Here is a 21,342-nt window from a genome sequence, read left to right as displayed (position 1 = left end):
AGTCAACATGACTTGCATGGGAATGCAGACCACTGAAGGTAGCAAAATAAAAACATGCCTTTTCCACAACTTTCCTTCGGTTCAGCCCCTTTGGTGTTTCAGAAATTAGTTATTCAGAAACTAAGGCAGCACTCAGCTGAGTAAATCTGAGATAGCTGTGAATCTAAAGGCATACAAGAGTTCCGATTTTAGAAGCAAAGTCACAGGCCAAACGAAGACTGCCTCCATCTACTTCATGGCTTTGAATGAACATCTTCACTATTCTGAGCCTTATTGTTCTTATCTGGACAATGAAGACAAGGACAATTTCTATTTTAACAGTATCATCAAAAGGAATACAAGAGAAAACCCACCCAGGATAGTACCTGGATATAATGGGACAAAATAATGTTAGTATCATATCTAAGTAAGCTCAGATTTCTGTCCCTGAGTGCTGAGCAAGTCATGGATGCTCATGAATCCCAGAATTCTTGGTGATAATGTGAAGCAGTTGAACCCACAGGTCTCTGTAGCTAGAGTTTTCCTGCCTTGCCCACAGTCAGGACAAATCTTTGTCACCCATCAGTCCCACAGCCACTCAGACCCAACCAAGTAAACACAGAGACTTATATTGCTTCAAACTGTATGGTCGTGACAGGCTTCTTGCTAACTGTTCTTATATCTTAAATTAATCCATTTCTATAAATCTATACCTTGCCACGTCGCTTGTGGCTTACCGGCGTCTTTACATGTTGCTTGTCCTGGCAGTGGCTGCAGTGTCTTTCCCCCTTCTTCCTGTTTCCCCAATTCTCCTCTCTCCTTGTCCCGCCTATACTTCCTGTCTGGTCACTGGCCATCAGTGTTTTATTTATATAGAACGATATCCACAGCAGGTCTCCTGTGAGTCTATCCCTATGCACTAACACTTATGAAAAAAGATGCCCATACACCTGGAGAGAATAAAGTGTCAACTCAGGAAAGGAATAGAAGCAGCAAGGATATGTGGTACAGAGAAGGACCACAGCACAGCTGTGCAGAAAGGATGTGAAGAGAGTGGGCTCAGAGCCACAGGGAAGGCCTGTGTGCCAAGTTAGATGCCATGTGCTCTGACCCAATGATGAAATTGCCTGGGCCTCTGCTTCCTCGTCTGCAAAGTGGATTAAATGCAACTGAGCCCCAGGGTGTCATGAAGACTCATCTGGGAAGAGTACAGATGTATGAAGCCTAGCTCACAACATGTAGACTCTGTTCTCAAGAGCCTGGCTGCTGGTCTCCAAGGTCTGTCTTCAGCCCTGCCAGAGGCCAGATATCCAGAATCATGTGAATCCAGAGTGAGTTGGGGTCCCAGGTCAGACCCAAGGCTCCTCCAGCAGACTCAGACCTCTTAGTCCTGTAGAGGCAAAGTTCCTTCTCTCAAAATTACCATGAATGTACACACACACACACACACACACACACACATACACACACACACACACACACACACACACACACACACACACGGCAGAGACTGAGACAGAGACAGAAAAGGAGGAGAGAGAATGGAAAGTAACTGAGCTTAGACCATAGACCATAGAACAACCTTTGGCAGACCTGGAGTGAGAGCCATAGGACAGGCCAGCTCCTTAAGAACACACACACACACACACACACACACACACACACACACACACGAGTCTCTGGAGCACAGAGGATGAGAGCTGGTGCCTTCTCCCCTCCTTAGCACATTGCGTCTCCTCCTCACCTTTGGAGTCATTTTCTTCCCAGGAAGGGAAGATAGTTCAGTTGTGTCCATACTGCACTTCTAGACAGTTCCATATGCTGAGTGTCTCTATCTCCATAAGCCTGCAAGGCCAGGGTGATGACCAGCAATGTGACTGTGGAAACATTGGGACCTCAGGATCCTGATTAGATTATTCTGATTGTCTCAGGTTGAAGGACAGCTAAGGACACAGCCAAGATTTGAACTCAAGTTCTCTTGCTCTGGGTTTGTTAATTAAAATCAAATACTCCTAAAAAGGATGGTGGCAACATGGCTAGAAATGAGGACCAGGATCCATTGGTCATGTGATGAGCTTTTCCATCTTGGCCATGCCACCCCTAAAATTTGGACCTTATTTATCACATTTGTAAAATATGAGTTTTTCCCAGTGACTCCTGTAATTGCTTCCAGATGTGAGCAGCTGTGGCTGGGAGACCGGGTCCTGCACCTGTTTGCTTAGGCTTGCTCATCACCTACAGCTCCTGTCCCTGCTCACATGACAGCCCTATAGTAGATGACCCTTTCAGCCAAGGAGGCGCCGATAACCAAATCATGCTAAAGGCTGCTTTCAGCCAGCACCCAGACCCTTCTGCACCCCTGATCCCAAACACCCCATAAAGTGAATCCCAGCATCCCAATTCCACCAAAGATGAAGCTGGGGCCCTAAGAGACAAAGAGACCCTCACCATCACTCCACCCATAAATGTAACATCGGGGTTCAGACTTACAGCTCCTTCATCACCCTCCTCCCCTCACCATTCAGATAGTCTTCTCTTACATTCTAGGGTTGCTCCCTGCCTCTTAGGACAGTTTATTTTTTCAGTGAGGAAAGCTCTTGGACAGTCAAAGACCCAAGCTGGGGGAGGAGTTCTCCCAGAGCTCCAGGGAAAAAAAGAAAATCAAGCAAGAAGAGATAGGTGTCTGGGAACACTCAGATTCACACCATCTCTATCATTAGCAGGGCATCTCCAGGAGACTATATATATTTATACATGTATCCATATCCATTGGTTAGTATCACAGGGTTTGCTGAATTTCTATTTTTAAAAATTCCATAAACAACAACTGTTCTGAAGAAAAACAAAGGCAAGTGTTTTCTTTTCAGCACTTTAGCCTGATTGTTTTTGCTTCACGAGAAAAGGAAGAGAAAACCAGCAGGAAAAAAAAAGTGGTTGAGAGGGACTCTCAAGAGAGAATAAGGGCCAGGCAGTGATGGCGCACGCCTTTGATCCCAGCGCTCAGGAGGCAGAGCCAGGCGAATCTCTGTGAGTTCGAGGCCAGCCTGGTCTACACAAAGAGATCCAGGACAGGCATCAAAACTACACAGAGAAATCCTGTCTTGAAAAAACAAAAGAAAGAGAAAAGAGGGGGAGGGAGGGAGGGAGGGAGGGAGGGAAAGAAAATGGGGGTCTCGTGTCCTCCTGAGACACTGTGTCTCAACATAGAAACTTGGTCACTGGAAGCAGTGGTAGTGCAGGTGGTGTTGGCTGGGTCCCAAGGCCTACAGCATCCTGATAATCCCAGAAGAGGATAGAGGTGAGAAGAAAAATGGGGAAGGAAGGAGAAAACACAGGACCTACACTTGGGGTTCTGGGTAGTTTCCTTTGACCCTTGGTCCTCAATACAGCCCAGGCTCCTTCACCAACCTGCCGCTGCCTGATCAGCACCATGGCCAGCGTCCCTCCGGATCCCTGCTATTGGAAACAGACTTCCCACCTTCCTGGTTCACTGTGCCCAGACCAATCAGGTGCCCTTTGTAGCATGCCAAAATGCCATTTCAGGAGGTTGTCCCTCAACTCCAGCTCATCTCTTGTTCCCGTCCACTCTCTAAACCTGCTGTAGCAAAGTAGCATAAGCTAAATGGCTTCAAAATAAGTATTTTTTTTTTTCCGAGAGAGAGTTTCTCGGTGTAGCTTTGGAGCCTTTCCTAGAACTTACTCTGTAGCCCAGGCTGGCCTCGAACTCACAGAGATCCACCTATGGCTTCAAAATAAATGGGACTGGCACCCAGCCCTCCAAGAGCTCAGCAGAGTAGATGATATGGCAAGAAAATAGACAATTACCCTCAGTACAGATCATGCTGTACTACAAGCATGTGAACTACAAATTTGTAGGAAAGGGCCCATATTCCTGAGGCTATGGTGAGGGTGTCATTGTATGAGGGCTGAATTGTGCTATAACAACTATTCTCCCTTACCTGTATTAGCACTTTCTGTTTCTGCTCCCTGTGGTCATCCGTGGTCTGAACACACTAAATGGAAAATTTCAGAAATGAATAATTCCTAAGTTTTAATTGTGCACCATTCTGAGTGGCATGCTGAGAATCTCATGTCTCCCAGCTCCATCCTGACCTGGATGTCAATCTACTATGCATGCTTGCTAGATACACCACTTTCCCACTGCTCTGTTCCTGCCTTAGTCAGCAGACACACTGTCATAGAATCCTAGTGCTATGTGTTCCATTGACCTCTGTTTCACTCAATAATAACTCCAAATGGGGAAGATAGCAATGCAGGGAACTTGAATATGACAAAGAAAACCCTAAACTTCTTTTAAGTGAAAATTCTTGACTTTATGAGGAAAGAAAAAAAATGGCATATGCTAAGGCTGAGAGATCTGTGGTCATAACAACACTTCTGGGACTGAAGACATGGCTCAGAGGTTGAGGGAACATACCGATTTCCAGAGGACTGGGGTTCAGTTCCCAACACCCATGTCAGGTGGCTCCCAACTGCCTATAACTTCAGCTCCAAGAAATCAAATGCCCTCTCCTGGCATCCATAGGGCATGTGTACACACACACACACACACACAAATAAGTTAAAAGATTGATGGAAAGGAAGAGGTGCTGTGGGATGTTCTGTATGTTAAATGTGTTGCTCTGATTGGCTAATAAATAAAACACTGATTGGCCAGTAGCCAGGCAGGAAGTATAGGTGGGACAAGGAGAGAGGAGAATTCTGGGAGGAGGAAGGCTGAGACAGAGATGCTGCCAGCTGCCATGATGAGAAGCAGATGTTAAGATACCAGTAAGCCATGAGCCATGTGGCAACTTATAGATTAATAGAAATGGGTTGATATAAGATATAAGAACAGTTAGCAAGAAGCCTGCCACGGCCATACAATTTATAAATAATATAAATCTCTGTGTTTACTTGGTTACGTCTGAGTGGCTTTGGGACTGGCGGGTGAGAGAGATTTGTCCTGACTGTGGGCTAGGTAGGACCAGGAAAACTCCAGCTACAAAGAGGGGGCACGTGAGAAAGGAACCATGTGATATGCAGGATAGTAGAGGGATTGTGGGTAATACCTGGGGAGATGATCTGTTGACCTTTTGGCTAGCGGGAAGTTCTGGGGAACAACATTGGAAGGTAAATCTGCAAGAGATGGCAGGAGATGCTAAGATGATTGACTTGGTGACCATAGGTCTTGGCTTTGTCATATAGACAGTGAGAAGTGTACTCGAGCTGGGGCAAGTGCTTGGGAGACCAGTGAAAGGTTGAAAGTCACTGTCGTGTTTCAGGTGTAAGGAAGTGGGATCTTCCCCTGGGTGGTGTTGGGATTGGGGTGGAGACAGTTGCCAGGACTCCAGGGTGGGCTGTAGCACCATGGGTGAGGCAGGAAACTGTTGGAAGTGCCTGTGGGATGTTCTTAGGGATGACAGGGCTCTTTGGGGGGATGCTGGTCTGCAGTTCCCCAGGTCTACCCCAGTTTTGGGAGTTGCTGCTTTTTCTCCAGGGAACAGGATGCTCAGGTTGAGAAGTGCACAGTCAGCAGCAGCCTCCCGTCTAGTGAGAACCCTGCTCCAGCTTCGGGTTGAGTGCCATGTTTAACAGCTCGATAAACAGCTGTTTGTGGAATGCCACCAACCCTTGAGGTGGGTATCATTTCCTCTGTTCTGTAAGTGAAGCAGTTGAGGTTCAGAGAGGTTAGGCAAATTGTCCAGTGATAACCAGCTGGGCAATTTATCTGTCTCCAGTGTTTTAAAATTCAGCAGCAAGGGATGATGGCCAAGCATGATTGAGCCATTCAGTCCCAAGTCCCAACTCTATTCACAATAGTACCATGGTGACTCTGGTCAACCTGAGGACCACAACAACTTGATCTCAAAAAAAAAAAAAAAAAGTAACAGCTCACTCTACATCATAAAAACCTCACTTCTGAAAACTAAATGAGATGGCCTATTTGAAATCGACCTATCCCTTATGACATGAGTAATACACAGCAGACACAAATCTCTGAACAGAAAAGTTCCTCTCTTCTAAGATTCCAACAAAATGCTCTGTGATTTAAGCCAAGTTGCTTGACCGTTCTGGATCTCTATTTTCTTATCTGCAGAAGAAAGACTTTTCTGAGGCTCTAAGTAAAGTACAAAGCCAGAAGTTATCAACTTTGGGACACACCTCTTATTCTTTGTTTTCTCCATCTCAGCCATGCACGGCCTCAGCAATATCGCCATCGCCATCCCCTCAGTCGCACAGGTCACAACCTGGTCATCACTCGCGATAGGTCCATTTGCCTCACACACTCCTTTTATCATCAGATCTTGTGCACTCTGCCTCCCAGATCTCTCTCTCTCTCCTCTCTATCACCCCTGCAACCTCTGCTCCAGCCCTCCATACTCTTTGCTTGCTAGTGTTAGAGTGTGAAATAGGCCCATAGACTCACATGTTGGAACACTTGGTCCCCAGGTGCTCGGGAAGTGTGGAAGCTTTAGGAGGCAGAGCATCCTTGGAGGAAGTGAATCCTTGGGGGTGGACCTTGAGGCTTTTTGTCCTGGCATTACTTCCTGTTTGCTCTTTGCTTCATTTAACACAAATGCAACTGAACCAGCCAGACTCCAGCTCCTGCTGCCATACCGTTTCTCACGGCTCCTGTGTCCTCTCCACCATGACAAACTGTACCTCTCTGGAACTCTCAGCCAAAATAAACCCTTTCTCCTTTAAGTAGCTTTTGTCAGGGTGTTTGGTTACAGCAGTGAGAATGTAACTAAGACACCTGGCTTGGGCCATATGCTCTTATTCTCTCTCCTCAGTGTCGAAGTCAGTTCAAATCCACAACAGTTAACACAGCATCATCATGTTCCAAGTCCTTCACCAGCTACCCACTGCTCTTCGGATCCGTTTCCAAGTTCTTCCTGTAACTCCCAAGGCCTTCTGGGATCTGGATGCTGACAGCATCCCTGCCTGGCTCTTGGGTTGATCTCCCACCATTCTTCCACACTCTTCAGCCATTCACCTGCCTCCAGGCCTCAGTGTATGCTCTTCCCTCTCCACCTGGAATGACCTCTCCCAAGATCTTTGCCCAGTAACTCGGCGAAGGTTCCAATTTAAAACCACACCCCCTCTCCCACAGAGCTTCCTCAGCATCCTGAACTAGTTTAGGGCAGCTGCTGACATGCTCTCAGACATCTTTACTGTCTTTCTCCCAAGCCATCATCACAGATGCCTTTATTTAATCCTTTATGTGAACATCTACTTAATAGCTGGTCTCCCACTGCACTGTGAGCTCCATGGAGCCAGGGCCTAGTTTGATTGTTTGCCTTGGCATCTCCAGTGGCCAGGCCCTAATACAGTCAATACAGGGCTGCAAAATGATGGTCAGAGTGGTCAGAGGGAAAGCCTCTAGTACAGAGCCTGAAGTCAGCATTCAGCCCCCTGCATCTCTCTCCATGTTGACTCTGGGTCAAGCTGGGATCTTAAGCTGTCATGGACAGTGTCACATCTCTTCCCAGCATGGTTTTTTTTTCTAGGTTTCCTGGTAGCTAGTGTGAGGAGGGCAAGAAGCTGGTAGAGCCCAGGGGTGAGAAGCTTTGGCTCTCCTCTCCTCTCTCTAGTTTTCTTGCCACCAAGGTATAGAAAGAAATAGTTTTTGTATGATTTCCTGAGGAAAAGGACTATGAAGATAGGTTCAGTGGTTTGGCCACATGTCATGGGACATGTACAATAATGAGACAAGAAAATATCTTAATGGGTGGCTTCCTCGGGAGGTACAGGTATCAGGTGTGTTGTCCTGGTTCGATCCACATCTCTCCAGAGGATCTGGCAACCCCTTCCCTTCCTTCCCCAGGTAAGGGCACAGCTGATGCCCTTTCTTTTAGGTTGAACACAACAACTCCCTCCCACTAGGTCGGGCACAGTAACCCTCTTCCATATTTATGGTCCTGCCATGTTCTCTGTCCTGCCACAGTCTGGTGGGCAGGAAGGCAGGCAGAGCCCTGGGAATTAATGTGGTTAGGAGCAAATCAGAGCTGCAGCTTTGTGAGAACGGACTGTCACTCTACGCACTGGATGGGGAAGGGGTAGAGCACAGAGTGAAGCTCTCCCTGTGTGCTGGTTTTCTGTCAATGGGACATGACACAAGCTAAAGCCATCTGAGAGGAGGGCACCTCAATTAAGAAAATGCCTCCCTAAGATCGGGCTGCAGGCAAGCCTGTAAGGCATTTTCTTAACTCATGATTGATGGAGGAAGGCCCACCCTAGTGTGGTACATATGTGAGGCAGGTGTCTGCTAAGCACCTATCTGGGAATAGGAAGGTTATCTCAAAGGGTAGCCATACTGTTGGCTCTAGAAAGTGCTACCATTTTAATTAAGCAGGAATACTCATTTGCCCTGCCACCAGCCACACACAGGAGTTGTCTTGTTCATTAAATAGTTGTTTGTGGATCTGTTCAGGAAGTCTAAGAGACAGCCAGAGTGTCCAGTCCTCCAGAACTTCGTGACTCATCAGTCCAGCCTCTACTTTATAGTAAAGCAGCTGCTACAGTAGCTGTACCTGTGACTCCCGGAATTACAGGGTTCGCACGTTATGCAGCTTCCTCGCTAACTCTTCCTGTCATGACGCTACACAAGAAATCACTTCCTCTGAGAAGTCTGCTCTAGCCTTCTTCTCTGCTCACCACAGCAGCTCCCCCAACCCTCTCATTCATCTCCCCTAATCAGTCTGTGGGCTAGTGACATTCTTGCGTGGAAGTGTTGCATCTCAGGCATCATTGCCCTTCGTACTTGGCAATGTAGAGAAGCATGTTGCCCAGGACAGACTGAGACCCAGGCTCTCAGAAAATGAGCAGCAAGGTCATAGGATGAGTTGGTAAGTTCAATGAGAGCGAGGGTCAAGACTTCTGATTCTCTTGGGTCAAACACGGTGCACTCAGCAGGTGCCTAAGAGAGGCCTCCTGCAGCAAATTGGCACACATCACAAATGAACTTCTCCCATTGCTTTAGGGAAAACTCTTGCCGCAAGCCCCAGAGTAGGACCTAGTGGACGGGTCTGTCGTCTTGGCTGGATTTGGGTAATATTTGGATCTTCTTTCCCACTGGCGTTTTCCACTGTCACTTGGGAGGCAAAGTGGGGTGATTCAGACGTATTTCTCACCCACGCGCAGAGCTGTCTCTGCCCCACTTTCAGCGTGCCACAGGCTCTGATCTCCGAGATCTGAAGTTCAGAGCTGGAGTGCTGGGGATGGAAATGAAGGCACCTCACCTCCTCCATCCCCCAAGCGCCTCGACAACAGCATCTCAAGAGAGGGCTAATTCTTGCTGCGGTTGGCTGACTTTTTTACCACTGGGAGGGAGAAATCAGAGCCGGGGGCCTGGGGGAAATGCTTTCCAGTTTCCAGACTGGGCAGAAAAGCCGTGATGTCTTGGGTGGACTGAGTTCCAGTGCTGTCCCCTCTGTCCCCACCATTGTTTAACTTGAGAGCTGTGAAGTGCCTGGTTAGCGGATGGCCTGCAGGACAGGACACGTAAACACTCTAGTTGGGCTGACATCACACTGCCCATAAAAGGGGCTGTAAGCTCAGCAAAAAGAAAACACATAAAGAAATCTCTATACATATCTTTTTTCCGCTGTGAAAGAATTCCTTTTTGTCCAATATTTGATAAAGAGTGTTGGTAACTTGCTTTCCCTGAGGGCTGAGACAGGGCTATTTCTGCAACTTATTTCCACAAAGAAGCAAAGGGGCTCCTTTTAGGAAGAAATAAAATAGCAATAATAATAAAATGCTGGACGCATACTTTTATGATTTAAATGTGGTTTGTCTTCAACAAGACCCATGCTGAAGCTTGGTTCCTGTGTTGGTCAGTTTTCTGTTACTGTAAGGGAGAGCTGAGATCATCAGTTCACAGAAAGGAAATGTTTATTTTGGCTCACAGTTTCAGAACTTTCTGTTGGTGGCCAGTTGGTCTTTGCCTTCAGAACTGTGAAGAAACAGTGCATGGTGGGGTGTGTGCAGCAAAGGAAACTCATTTACCTCGTTGCTGGGCATGAAAAAGACAGGAAAATCAAGAAGTGTCTATCGAGGACACACTCCCTCTAACTGGATGACCTTCCTCTAACACTTACCTTTTAAAGATTTTATTAGCTCCTAATAATGAAGCAGGTGGTGAACCAGTCTTTACCACATGGGCCTTTGGGTGACAATCAACAAAACCATAGTCATTCCCAATATAGCCATATTGAGAGGCAGTAGGGCCTTCAGAGGGTTATTAACCTAAATAAATGCACATGCGCACACGAGTGCATGTACCCATGGAGTCAGAAGAGGGCGTCAGAGCTCCTGGAGTTGGAGTAACAGTCAATTGTGAACTGCCCTGAGTGGGTGTTGGGAACCAAACTTGAGTCCTCTGCAAGAGCAGCAAAGCCCTCTTAGCTACTGAGCCATCTCTCCAGCCCCAGAATAAATAAAAGTTTTAAAAGAGGTGATTTGATTAATATTTCCCTACAGGAGTGAGTTCTCACTTTGATATCCTTTAGGGCCCCATTAACCACCAAGAGACCTGGTTATTAGGGAGCAAGTTCATCAGATTCAGCTGTCTCTTCTCCCTCTGCATGTGTTCTCTTTTGAACAAACCCATCTGCCTCCCACTTTCTTCCAGGAGATGAAGCAGCATGAGGCCCAAACCAGAACTAAGCAAAAGTAGCTCCTTGCTCTTGGACTTCCAGAACAGAATGTGAGCCAAAACAAACCTATTTTCTTTATAAATTACCCAGTCCCAGGTATTTTGTTACAACAATAGAAAACACACCGAGAGATACATTAATCCTGTTTGTGTGTGCCGAAAGGACTCCTATAGGAATATATATATATATATATATATATATATATATATATATATATATATATATTTTAATATAGTTAAATGATAAATATTTTAAACCATGGTGCAGGGGTTTGCTTGTGTTTTTGCAGAGGCTTAGTTTTCAGTTTTCAATTCTGGCACTGATATGCTATACATCCTTGCTTGAGTAAGTCAATTCCCTTCCTGGGCTTCAGGTTTCCAATTTGTAAAAATGAGCATAAGAATTTAAATAGCTCCTTCATCTATGATCTGAGTTCTTGTAACTCCATAACAGAAATGAATGGCGCATTTATTAAATGCAAAATATTTTCTGTATGAATAATGTGTATGTATTCATCCGACTAATATTTATTTTGTACCTGCCTTATGCTAGGTCTTGACACAGACAGACACAGACCTGCTGATAAGAAGTTAAAGGGGGTTGAAGATGTAGCTTGGGTGGTAAAGCTATTGCCTCGTATGCATAAGGCCCTGGGTTCAATCCCTAGTGAAGATTTCAGGTGAAGGAGCTTTGAGCTTCAGGAGGGAAGTCTTGCCAGGAAGAGAACAGGAAGAAAGATGGACGTTCATAGTGCAGAGAACAGATACATCATGACTTAAGGGTTCTATATGTGAAAGCGAATTAATTCCTTCCAGCCTGCCTGTTTGCCTTCCTCCTCTCCTTTTCAATACTAAGATTCAACCCAGGGCCTCTTGCTTACTAGGCAAGGCCTCTGCTGCTAAGCTATGGTCCCCACTTGGGAAGCACATTTTTCCTGGAATCCAGTCAACTCTTAGACTGAGTCAGAAAGGCGATCTGTTTTCAACCAACAATAACAAAAGCAAAACAAGCTCCTGTCAGTTTGGATTTGGTTCTGACATTTCCCTGCCTCCAGCTGTCTTCCTAACTATGAACACTCCCACTGCTTTTCCTGGATCTCAGCGAGTCCCTCTGCAAAATAAGAGGATCATGGTGGCCATTCTAAGCACTCACTAGGTCTACAGTGACCACACACTCAGAGCTCTATTTATCACACACACAGTAGATCTACAACAACAACATGCCAAGAACTACCAAAGAGAGAGGGGCTGGAGAGGTCATAGGTTAAGAGCTCTGGCTGCTCTTCCAGAGGACCCGAGTTCAGCTCCCAGGCTCCAGGTGAGGTGGTTCACAATGGCCAGCAAATCCAGCTCCAGTGTATCTGATGCCCTCTGACCTCTGCAGGTACCTGCACGCATGTGAGCATACATGGGTTCCAGGAGTCGAATTCCAGTCACCCGACTGTATTTTTACCCACTAATCCACCTTACCAGCTCTAGGGTTGGACTTTGTAATTGCCCAGCCATATCAATCCTTCCCATAGGCCTTCTCCAAATTTCTGTTTCCCTCAGACTTGTCCCTGAGACTATTCTTAATGGGTCTATGTCATGTCATATCCAAGGAGATCAGCTTCCACTAAACAAAACAAAACAAAACAAAAATCCACTAGCATCTTTTTCCCCCATTCAAGCTACAAAGTCGTGCTGTGGCTCCTCTCCTGCTTAGAACACTGGTATCCCCATCATTCCAAGCAATGGGAAGTCAGGGTGTTTCTCTCTGGCATGCCTTCCAAATGGGCTCCTCCGGGCCTTGGAGGTCATTTGCCTTCTGAAAGAGGATCACAGAAATTTGCACTGGAGCAAAAGGAGGAAATGAAAACAAGTTAGAATAGCAGCCAGGCACCCTGCTATATTTATTTACTCCATTAATTAAAGTAATGAGAAACAAAACCTGCTGCTCAGGAGGAAGGAGCTGGGGCTTTGCCTCTAGAAAGGCAGTTGGCTTGTGTGGTGTGGGTGTGGTGCATAGCCCGAACGGAGAAGCAGCAGGATCGCCTGTCATCAATTCCTAAAAGCCAGAGGAAGCTGGGAGCAGAAGAGGACCTGGGTACACAGCCCTCCTCCCAGTTTCGCTGGATGAAATCAGTCCCACGATCAGGCCAACTAACCGGCAGCAGGTGGCTGAGAACCCAGCTTCATACACAAATGGAGAGTTTTCCATCCCTTCCCAAAGACAAGCTTTGTTAAAGACAGGAGGACATGGGGGTCAGAAGAGTGTGCCCCGAAAGGAAAGAAGAGCAGTGGGGAGCTCAAGTCCCTACCCCTCAGCCCTGAGAGGGACACATCAGCAGGACTCGGTCTGTGATGAACATGAGAATGCACACTAAGATGACCATGGGGTCTTTGTTATAGAGGCTTCTTTGCCTAGACTGAGGTTTCATTTTCTGGAAGCCTCTATTTTCCCCACCTACAAGCACTTAAATAGACACAGCCTGTGTCTATCACATTCTCTTTGACTGAGAAGACGTGGCATCTCCTTTGACATCTTCCCTAAGGACAGTCATACCTGAAAGACACCTGTGATGTCCTGTGCATACAAGTGCCAAACCTTAGTCATCCCTGATCACTCACAGTGTCAAGCATGGTACCTCCCAAAAGGGGTCACTCCAAAATATCCAGGGATGTAATTGTGTGCTTAAGCACAAACTCCTTGAGTAGGGGAGGTGAGGGGACTTTTTTTAAGGATGCTCCTTATATGTAGACTTAATTATCTTCCTAAGCCAAAGTGCAAAGCATAGGACTGTCTTTATGCAGCTCCTTTATGCAGACCTAGAGAATTGGCTGCCTGCATCCATGGGTGATTCAGCCAACCAACCAAATACAGATTGGAAATATTTGGAAAAACACTGGCTCTGTACTGAGCTAGCACAGACTTTTTCTTGACATTATTCTCCAAGAAATACAGTACAGCAGCTGTTTTGTTCACCTCTGGAATTGTAAGCAAGGTAGAAATGGCTTAGAGAGCATGAACGGGTGTGTAGGCTACATGGAAACATCACACCATTTGCATGAGAGAATTGAGCATCTGTGGATTTTTTGCTATCTACAGAGGCCCTGGAACCAATCCTGTGGATAGGAAGAGACACCAGGTTGGCATATCAATGATGCAAAGAATCACAGAAGGATGGCTCACCCAACCTGTGGGCACAGAGGGGTGACCTTTGTGGTCTACCCTCAGAACTCACAGAGGCACTGGCTGGCAACAGGAGGGGCTTGGCCAGGTATGGAGACACAGCACTCCAAGGAAAGCAAGCCTTCTGCAGTAGGTGGAAGGTAGGAGCAGGAAAAAATTAACAACTCCAGGCAACATCCAAAGTTCTTGGGAGCTTGATTAATTGCTTTAATTACCCGGCCTGTAGCCATTAAGGCAAGTGGCATGGACAGTTATAGCACAAGAATAGGACCTAAGATTAGGCCTCAGCGACTGCAATGTCAATTCTTCCAGTGACCAAACCCAAGTCTCTAAAGCTGGTGTTGGAGCCAGAGAAGAGGAATGTGTGGGGCATGGTCCAAGGCAGACCGGCACTGATTAGCACCCGGCTTCTTACCTTGTCTGCACATCTCCCTGGGAGAATTAAGTGCCTACAAAATAATTTGCATCTGGAAAATCTCCAAAGTGGATTTTATTCTCACCCAAATGTTACCCAGTATTTTAATTAACCTGGGCTTATTGTTCTAATTACTTGAGTTTTATTCGGTGAATTGCTGTTCAGGAGTGGAGACGATCAGTAAACACAATTAGCGTGTATAATATTCCTAGCAAAGTTTTGCCCTTAAAATTTTATTTAAAAAATAATAATTAGTAACATAAATCTTTAATTTCTGGTTCACCAAGGCGGACAGACTGAGGAGGATAGAAACACAGAGCTCTCTTCAAATGTGAAGATTTCTTAGTAGTCAGCCCACCATGTAATACTTTAATGGGCTTTATTCACTCTGAGAAATATCCAGGAGAAAAGCTAAGATTGCAAGAGATGCTGTGATATATTACTGAGTGGGGAAAAAATAAGGCCTAACAAAATGTAGGCGACAGTAACATTTTTACATATGATTTTCTAGAAGCCACCATGTGAGTGTCTGTGTGTATCCAAATGTGTGCTCAAAATATATGGTAGACATATAACAATTAGACAAACTGCTTACCCTTGGAAAGCAGAATTGGAGGCAGGGAAGAAGGGAAAGAGAGAGTCTTCATTTCTATTTTGAATACAGCAATATTAGTGTCTGAGTTCTTTTATGGAAGTGTGACTTTTAAATTAAGTGTTTCTGTAAATTCTAAAAACTACTAGTTCTTGAATAAACAGAGAGCACTGCATCCTGCAGAGCCTTGCCTGGGGAGGCCTGTGTGCATGCAGGGAAAGTCTGCATGCAGGGAGGGGAGTCTTCTTGCAGGGTGGCTGCAACTACGCCAACCCCTGAGTTCCAAGCATTCTCTTATCTTCAACAGAAGCATCCTGAGGAAGCTGGACCCCTTGGCCTGACTCCCTGGGTTCTTCTCTTAGACTCAGTCCTGATGTCTTGTGACTTCTTTCCTTCTCCATTTCTTCCCTTAGGAATTAACCTGTTTATTTTTATGACCTCCTTGACCCCACCCATTCCTGTTTTCCTTTTGGATTCCATTTTAGCCTCATGCTTGACTCGTCCACCTTGAGGGTTTTTTTTTTTTTTTTTTTTTTTTTTTTTTTTTTTTTTTTTTTTTTTTTTTAACTATCTATTTGTCCTCTGGATCACACAATCACTGCATGCCCTCCCAAGCTCTCCTTCTTGGCTTCCAATCTGGTCTAGTGTTCAATGACACATTTTTTAAAAATGTAATGTGAATTCTAAACACAAGGCAATTGTTTATTGCCAGGGTCCATTAAAGAAACATCAAAGTAGAACTAGATAGAGGTAAGGACTGGATAGCAGGACAAATGCACCACGTGCTATGGAATTGTTCACTTTAAAGTGATTAATGTTTTTATGTAAATCCTAGTTTGATTTTTTTAAGTAGTCGAAGAGCTGGAGAGATGACTCAGTGGTTAAGAGCAGTCTGCCCTTTATATGAAGGCTATGTAATGATGAATTCAGAGTTTTTCAGTTATTTCTTCACTCAATACACTAATTCGCTCTTTAATAAGATTTTATTTCCCTACTATGGGCAGGTTAGCAGGCACTGGGCATGACAAGGTGAACTAGATCATGTCCCTATATCCCTGGATGTCAAGGTCTCAAGGTACAGCAGGACTAAGTACCACGGAGGAGGCACAGGGGTTAGAATTTCAAGGACCTCAAGACAGAAGTTACCAGACAGTGGTGACACCAGCTAATGCCAAGTGGGGCACTAAAGGAAAACCTCAGATAGCCAGGTATCATCTCCACCTTGAAAGCAAGAGAAAGAAAGGGAGTCGGTTGTAAAAGAAGAGTCACCTACAATATTCAGGGAGGGTCGGACTAACTCTGGGTAGTCAGAGACCGCTAACAGGCAAGGTGCCTTTTGAATAATCTTGACGAAGGAATGAGTTTGGGTGCCAAGCTGATCATGGAGCTACGGAAAAGGATGCTCCAAGCAGATGGAGAAGCCTGTGCAAACCCACTGGGTGCAGGGTCAGTCCAATGGCTTAAGATGCCAAGAACTCAGAGGGCTTGCTGGGTAGAAGAGGCTGAGGAGATCAGAGGAGCTGTGAGTGCCCAGCTGTGTCAGTTACTTCTGGCTCTGCTAAGACACCCTGCCAAGAGCAACTGAAAGAAGACAGGGCTTACCTTGACTCACAGCTCCAGCGAGGTAGAGTCTTCTGTGGTGGGAAGACATGTCTACAGCCAGGGAAAGCATGGCAGCAGGAACAGGAGGTAGGTTGATCACATCCACATTCAGGAATAAGAAAGGAAACAGGAAGTGGGACAAGCCTATAAACTCTCCAAGCCCATCCCCAATGGCACACTTCCTCCAACAAGAGTCTACCTCCAACCGGGTCTGTAACCACCCCAAACAGCCACCACCTGGAGACCAAGGATTTAAATATATGAGCCTATAGGGGACATTTCTCATCCAAACCACTCCACAAGCCAAGGACTCTTGCTTCATTTTGTACATAGTTAAAAAACACGGAAAGGCACGTTCACATCTATGTTCCAGAACTCTCTCCCTGGGGCCTTCCAAAGATTAATAAATATGAAACTAAACACCAGATGGTCTGAAAAAAAAACTGAATTAGCTCATTGGCATATATTCTCCTAGAAAATCCACATGCAGCTACACTCTATTAATGGAAGGAGAATGAGTCTGATCCAACTTATGAATGGTCTACTCAGCACCAGCTCCAAGCTGGGTGGATATGTCCTTTGGCACACAACATTATTCAAACCATGGGGCGGGAGGGAGAAAACCCAGTGTGAGTATGTTGAGTCAAAAATTCGTGCCATCAGAGAGCAGTAAAAGTGGAGTTCAAGGCCAAGTCTTTTTTTTTTTTTTAAATAACTTTTCAAGTTAACATACCATGTTTATTGCTGAACGTTCACAATAATTAAGTTGTGAGGCTGGCCTAGATATCTACCAACAGATGAATAATTAAGAAAATGTGCTATAGTGGAATTGTATTTGACCATAAAGAATAAAATCCTGACATTGGCAGAGACGTGGATGGAGCTTGGGTTCATTAGGTTAAGTGGAATGAGCCAGACCCAGAAAGTCTGCATCTTTTGATATCAAAACAAGTATCCCACCAGGATGGCTATACCTTGTGTGCTTCTTCATGGAGGCTCAATAGGTGTAGGCCAAATGACACTTCAGTGGTTGTAAGAGAGCAGCAGTGGACGCCATTCTTCATTATGGGGTCCTCTAGGGCAGGTGCTAGGTCGATGTCATTGACTCCTTTGTGGTTTGTGATGGATCCCTTCGTGAATGCAGCAGAAGGTTCTCTCAGATCACTGTCATTTAACCTCTTCCTCTCCCCCCAGGCTTGTTTGCCACAGTCCTCCAAACTCAGCCCTTGAACTCCACAACCACATTAGCTTGAGTCACTTAGTGCATGCCTTCCCAGCCTTTGTGGGCATCTTTAAAAAGCTCATTTCTTATTTTATCCATGTATGTGATTTAAGCTAACTCAAAGCTCTTGGCATAGAAATGGGAATATATTTAATAAGAACAAAATGCTTCTCACTCTTTCCTGGCTCATCTTTCCATCATTAATCTGAACAAACCTCGGTATAACCGGCAAGGTGGGCAGGCTCGGTTCCTGCCTTCTGGGTTCTACTTGAGCTGTGCTCTTGGAAGGAGGTGTTGTTTTCCCTTTGAATATTTTCCTTGTGTGTTCCAGGTGTTGGTTTCAGCATACATTTTGTGTCTGTTCAGTATCGAATGCCTTGTTCTTTGCATCAGGGACTGGATGGATTACACGGAATTGTTCTAACACGTAAGGTATTATCCCCATTACACAGATGGGAAAACAAAAGGCTCAGAACATTTTCACTCCTTGCTCAGAGTCCTGCAGAAAGCAAGGAGTGAGGCGAGGTTCGGACTGAGCTTTCTCTGATCTGGGAGCCTGTTTGCTTTTTTCGTTGCCTTAGGAGTCCCACATTCATGATCCCTTTATAGTCAGGCAAGCTCCTATGCCTCCTGCAACCTCCTTTCTCCCTACCTGCTCAGCTCCCCAATTAATTTTTTTTAAGCACAAAAAGAAAAAGAAAGGCCTGGTCTAAGCTGTATTGACAGGACTAAACATCCTGACTGGCTATTTTTCTGACCTAAAGCAAGTGCTTCCAAGGTATAAAAATAGAATCTTTCTTTTCCATTTATCTTTGTTCTTGAGAATCACAGAGTAAAGAATATGCCAGAGCCCCTGACTTGTCTATCTTTGTAAAAAAAAAAAAAAATGCATTTAAACCTTTTTCAGTGAGCTCTTCTGCTTTCTTACGAAGCCTGGTAATGAAAGCTAGATGTGAAAATCCTAACAAGAAATTCAAGTTACATAACAAACTCCTGCCTACCCAGGCTCTGTAGAAGGACAGACTTCAGAGGGAGCTGGAGACTCCTCTGCATGGCGATGGCCTTCTTCTCTCCATCCTTTTCAGCTAGAGGCAGAATGGTGGCTTCTCACATTGGAATCTACATCTCAGAATGGCCATGTTCCTGGAAATACACATGCACAGCCAAAAAAAAAGCCGTGTCCCCAGACAGTCCCAGGAGAATTGGGTCCATAGAGTTCTCTCTTCCTGGTTTGGGGTGCAAGGGAAGAAGAAGAAGAAAAAGAAGGAGGAGGAGGAGAAAGAGGAGGGAAGGAGGGAGGGAGGGAGGGAGGGAGGGAGGAAGGAAATGGGCATTATTGTGTTATTAATAGTATTGCTAGGCCTGGAGAGATGACTCCATGATTAAGAGCACTTGCTGTTCTTACAGAGCACAGGCATCTGGTTCCAAGCACCCACACTATGTGACTCATAACCACCTGTAACCCCAGCTCCGGGGAATCTGCTGCCCTCTTCTGGCCTCTGAGGTACTTACATGCATGTGAACACACAACAGACATATGCACATAAATAAAACTAAAACAACCCCTTTTTAAGAGAGTGGTGCTGCTAAGCGTTTTTCTCTGAGAGCTCTCTTCATTCCCCCAGTAGCCTTTTAGCGAGGCTCCAGTGAATAAACGAAGGACCTGCATGGCGGTGTGCTTGGTGCAGGGACCTGAGGTCAGTCCCTATCTTTCTAGCTCGAGACTCACACATGCATAATTATAAGTGAAACAAAGTCTTGGCATTTACCAAGGACCTTCCTGGAAAAAAAAACTCCAGGAAGTGAGGGGTCACCACCCGGAACAGTTTTCCTAATCTTCCTCTTGCCTGAACTTGCCCATGTATACTACACGTCCCAGCAGCCATCCCGCACAAGGGACTCCGGGCCACAGTCATCTCTGCCATCATCATCACCTGTGACTTCCTGGCTTAGCTGTTCCAGTCCAGATCAAGAAGAGTCTCTCCCCTTCTCCCTAGAACCATCCAGGAACCAACAGGAAAACTTCAAACAGCATTTGTACTAGGCAAGTACAAGGCACAAGATATGAGGACCGAGAGTCAATCAGCTTGCCAAAGAGGGATTTCTTAATGAATGTCACATAGCACCTTCCCCTCCAGGCATCTGTGTGTCTTAGTAACTGGAATGTTTTTTAGCTTTGCCTTTCGTAAAGAAAATACAGATGTTTGTAGATAATGAAAGTCCGCAGTCCTGTGATGGAAATAACATACACTTAGAAGAACTCCACTATATATATATATATATATATATATATATATATATATATATATATAATAAAGCACACAGTTGATTATGATGCCAGGTGACAGGAAAGTTACCGTGCTTCATAATAAGAAACCCTGGAAGCCATGGTGGTTCGGAGAGCAGTCTGAACAGGACTCTAGCAAGAACAACAGGGCTGGTCCCACTCGGTGCTGCCTTTCCTGTCTTAGTTCTTGTTTATCAATAATGGAAAATCCACACTCATTGTCACTAATAGTTTCTCACTGGTCCTTATGCATCTGGTTACTTCTTTATAACATGCCAAGAACAGACAGCCCTCTCCACTTACTGCCTGTGATGGTTAACTTTAATTGTCAACTTGACACAACTCAGAATCGCCTGAAGAGAGACTCTCAGTGAAGCATTTTCTACATCGGATAGGCCTGTGGACATGTCTATGGAGGATTGTCTCCATTTACTTAATCAATGTGGGATGACCCAGCCCAGTGTGGTCAGCACCATGCCCTCGTCAGTGGGTCCTGAATAAGAGTGGAGAAATTGAGCAAGCCAGCCGGTATGAATGCATACATTTCTCTCTGCCCTTGACTGTGGATGTGTTATGACTAGCTGACGTCCTGCCTTGACTTCCTCACGATGATAGAGTGTGATCTGGAAGAGTAAGATGAAATAAACTCCATTCTCTGCTGAGTTGCCCTTGGTTAGGGCATTTCATCACAGCAATGGAAATGAAACCAGGATACTGCCCTCATAGGATGACTGCGTAGTTGTAGTGCACCTGATCTTGCTGACTTTTAGGACATGGATGTCTCTGATGTCTGCCATGTTGGTTCCATAGGTTGTCTGTACTGTGCTTTTGGAAAACAACAGCATACTATATTTGGTATAAAAAAAATCATTTCCTAATTTGGAGTTCATGAGAACGCCATTAAGGAGAAATCTGGACATCATGAGACTTCTTGTGTCTCACCATTAAAAGTTGCACTAACACTTTAGGGTGCTGCCTTCTGAGGATGGCTACCATTCAAAGCTTGTTTATTATACACCAGGCACTGGTTTAATAGGTTGCATTTACTGCTCTCATTTGATTCAATGTTCACAAGATCTACAGCGTCAGTGTTATTAGTGCCACATTAACGATAAGGAGGCAGAATTGGAGAGGTTTCATGGCTCGGTCAAGGTCACATTGGTAATAAGTTACAGAGTTGGTATTCAAACCTAGGTCCTATGTGCTTGACAGCAATCAGAAAGACCACTGTGGAGCTTGCACTTTATTCTGAAGGCCAAGGGCACCCAAGGGATCCATCTACAGTAGATAAGTGAAGTGTTTCAACTTGGCAGCAGCATGGATAGTTGTGGGTGGAGGTGGGGCCAGTGGTATCCCAGGTGACACCATCCTGGTGAAGCCTCTGAGAACAGAGGCAGTGAGAGAAAGGAG

At 45.4% G+C, this 21,342-nt stretch overlaps 1 protein-coding gene across 1 annotated transcript in view; it reads left to right on the top strand.

Moving 5' to 3' along the window:
• Positions 1-21,342, top strand: part of Asic2 (acid sensing ion channel subunit 2) — a 1,079,215-nt gene that overhangs the window by 756,225 nt on the left and 301,648 nt on the right. The window lies entirely within an intron of this gene.

Source organism: Peromyscus leucopus, chromosome 8b (assembly GCF_004664715.2).
Source record: "Peromyscus leucopus breed LL Stock chromosome 8b, UCI_PerLeu_2.1, whole genome shotgun sequence".
NCBI classification, from domain to species: Eukaryota; Metazoa; Chordata; class Mammalia; order Rodentia; family Cricetidae; genus Peromyscus; species Peromyscus leucopus.
This window is presented reverse-complemented; position numbering and strand designations above follow the sequence as displayed.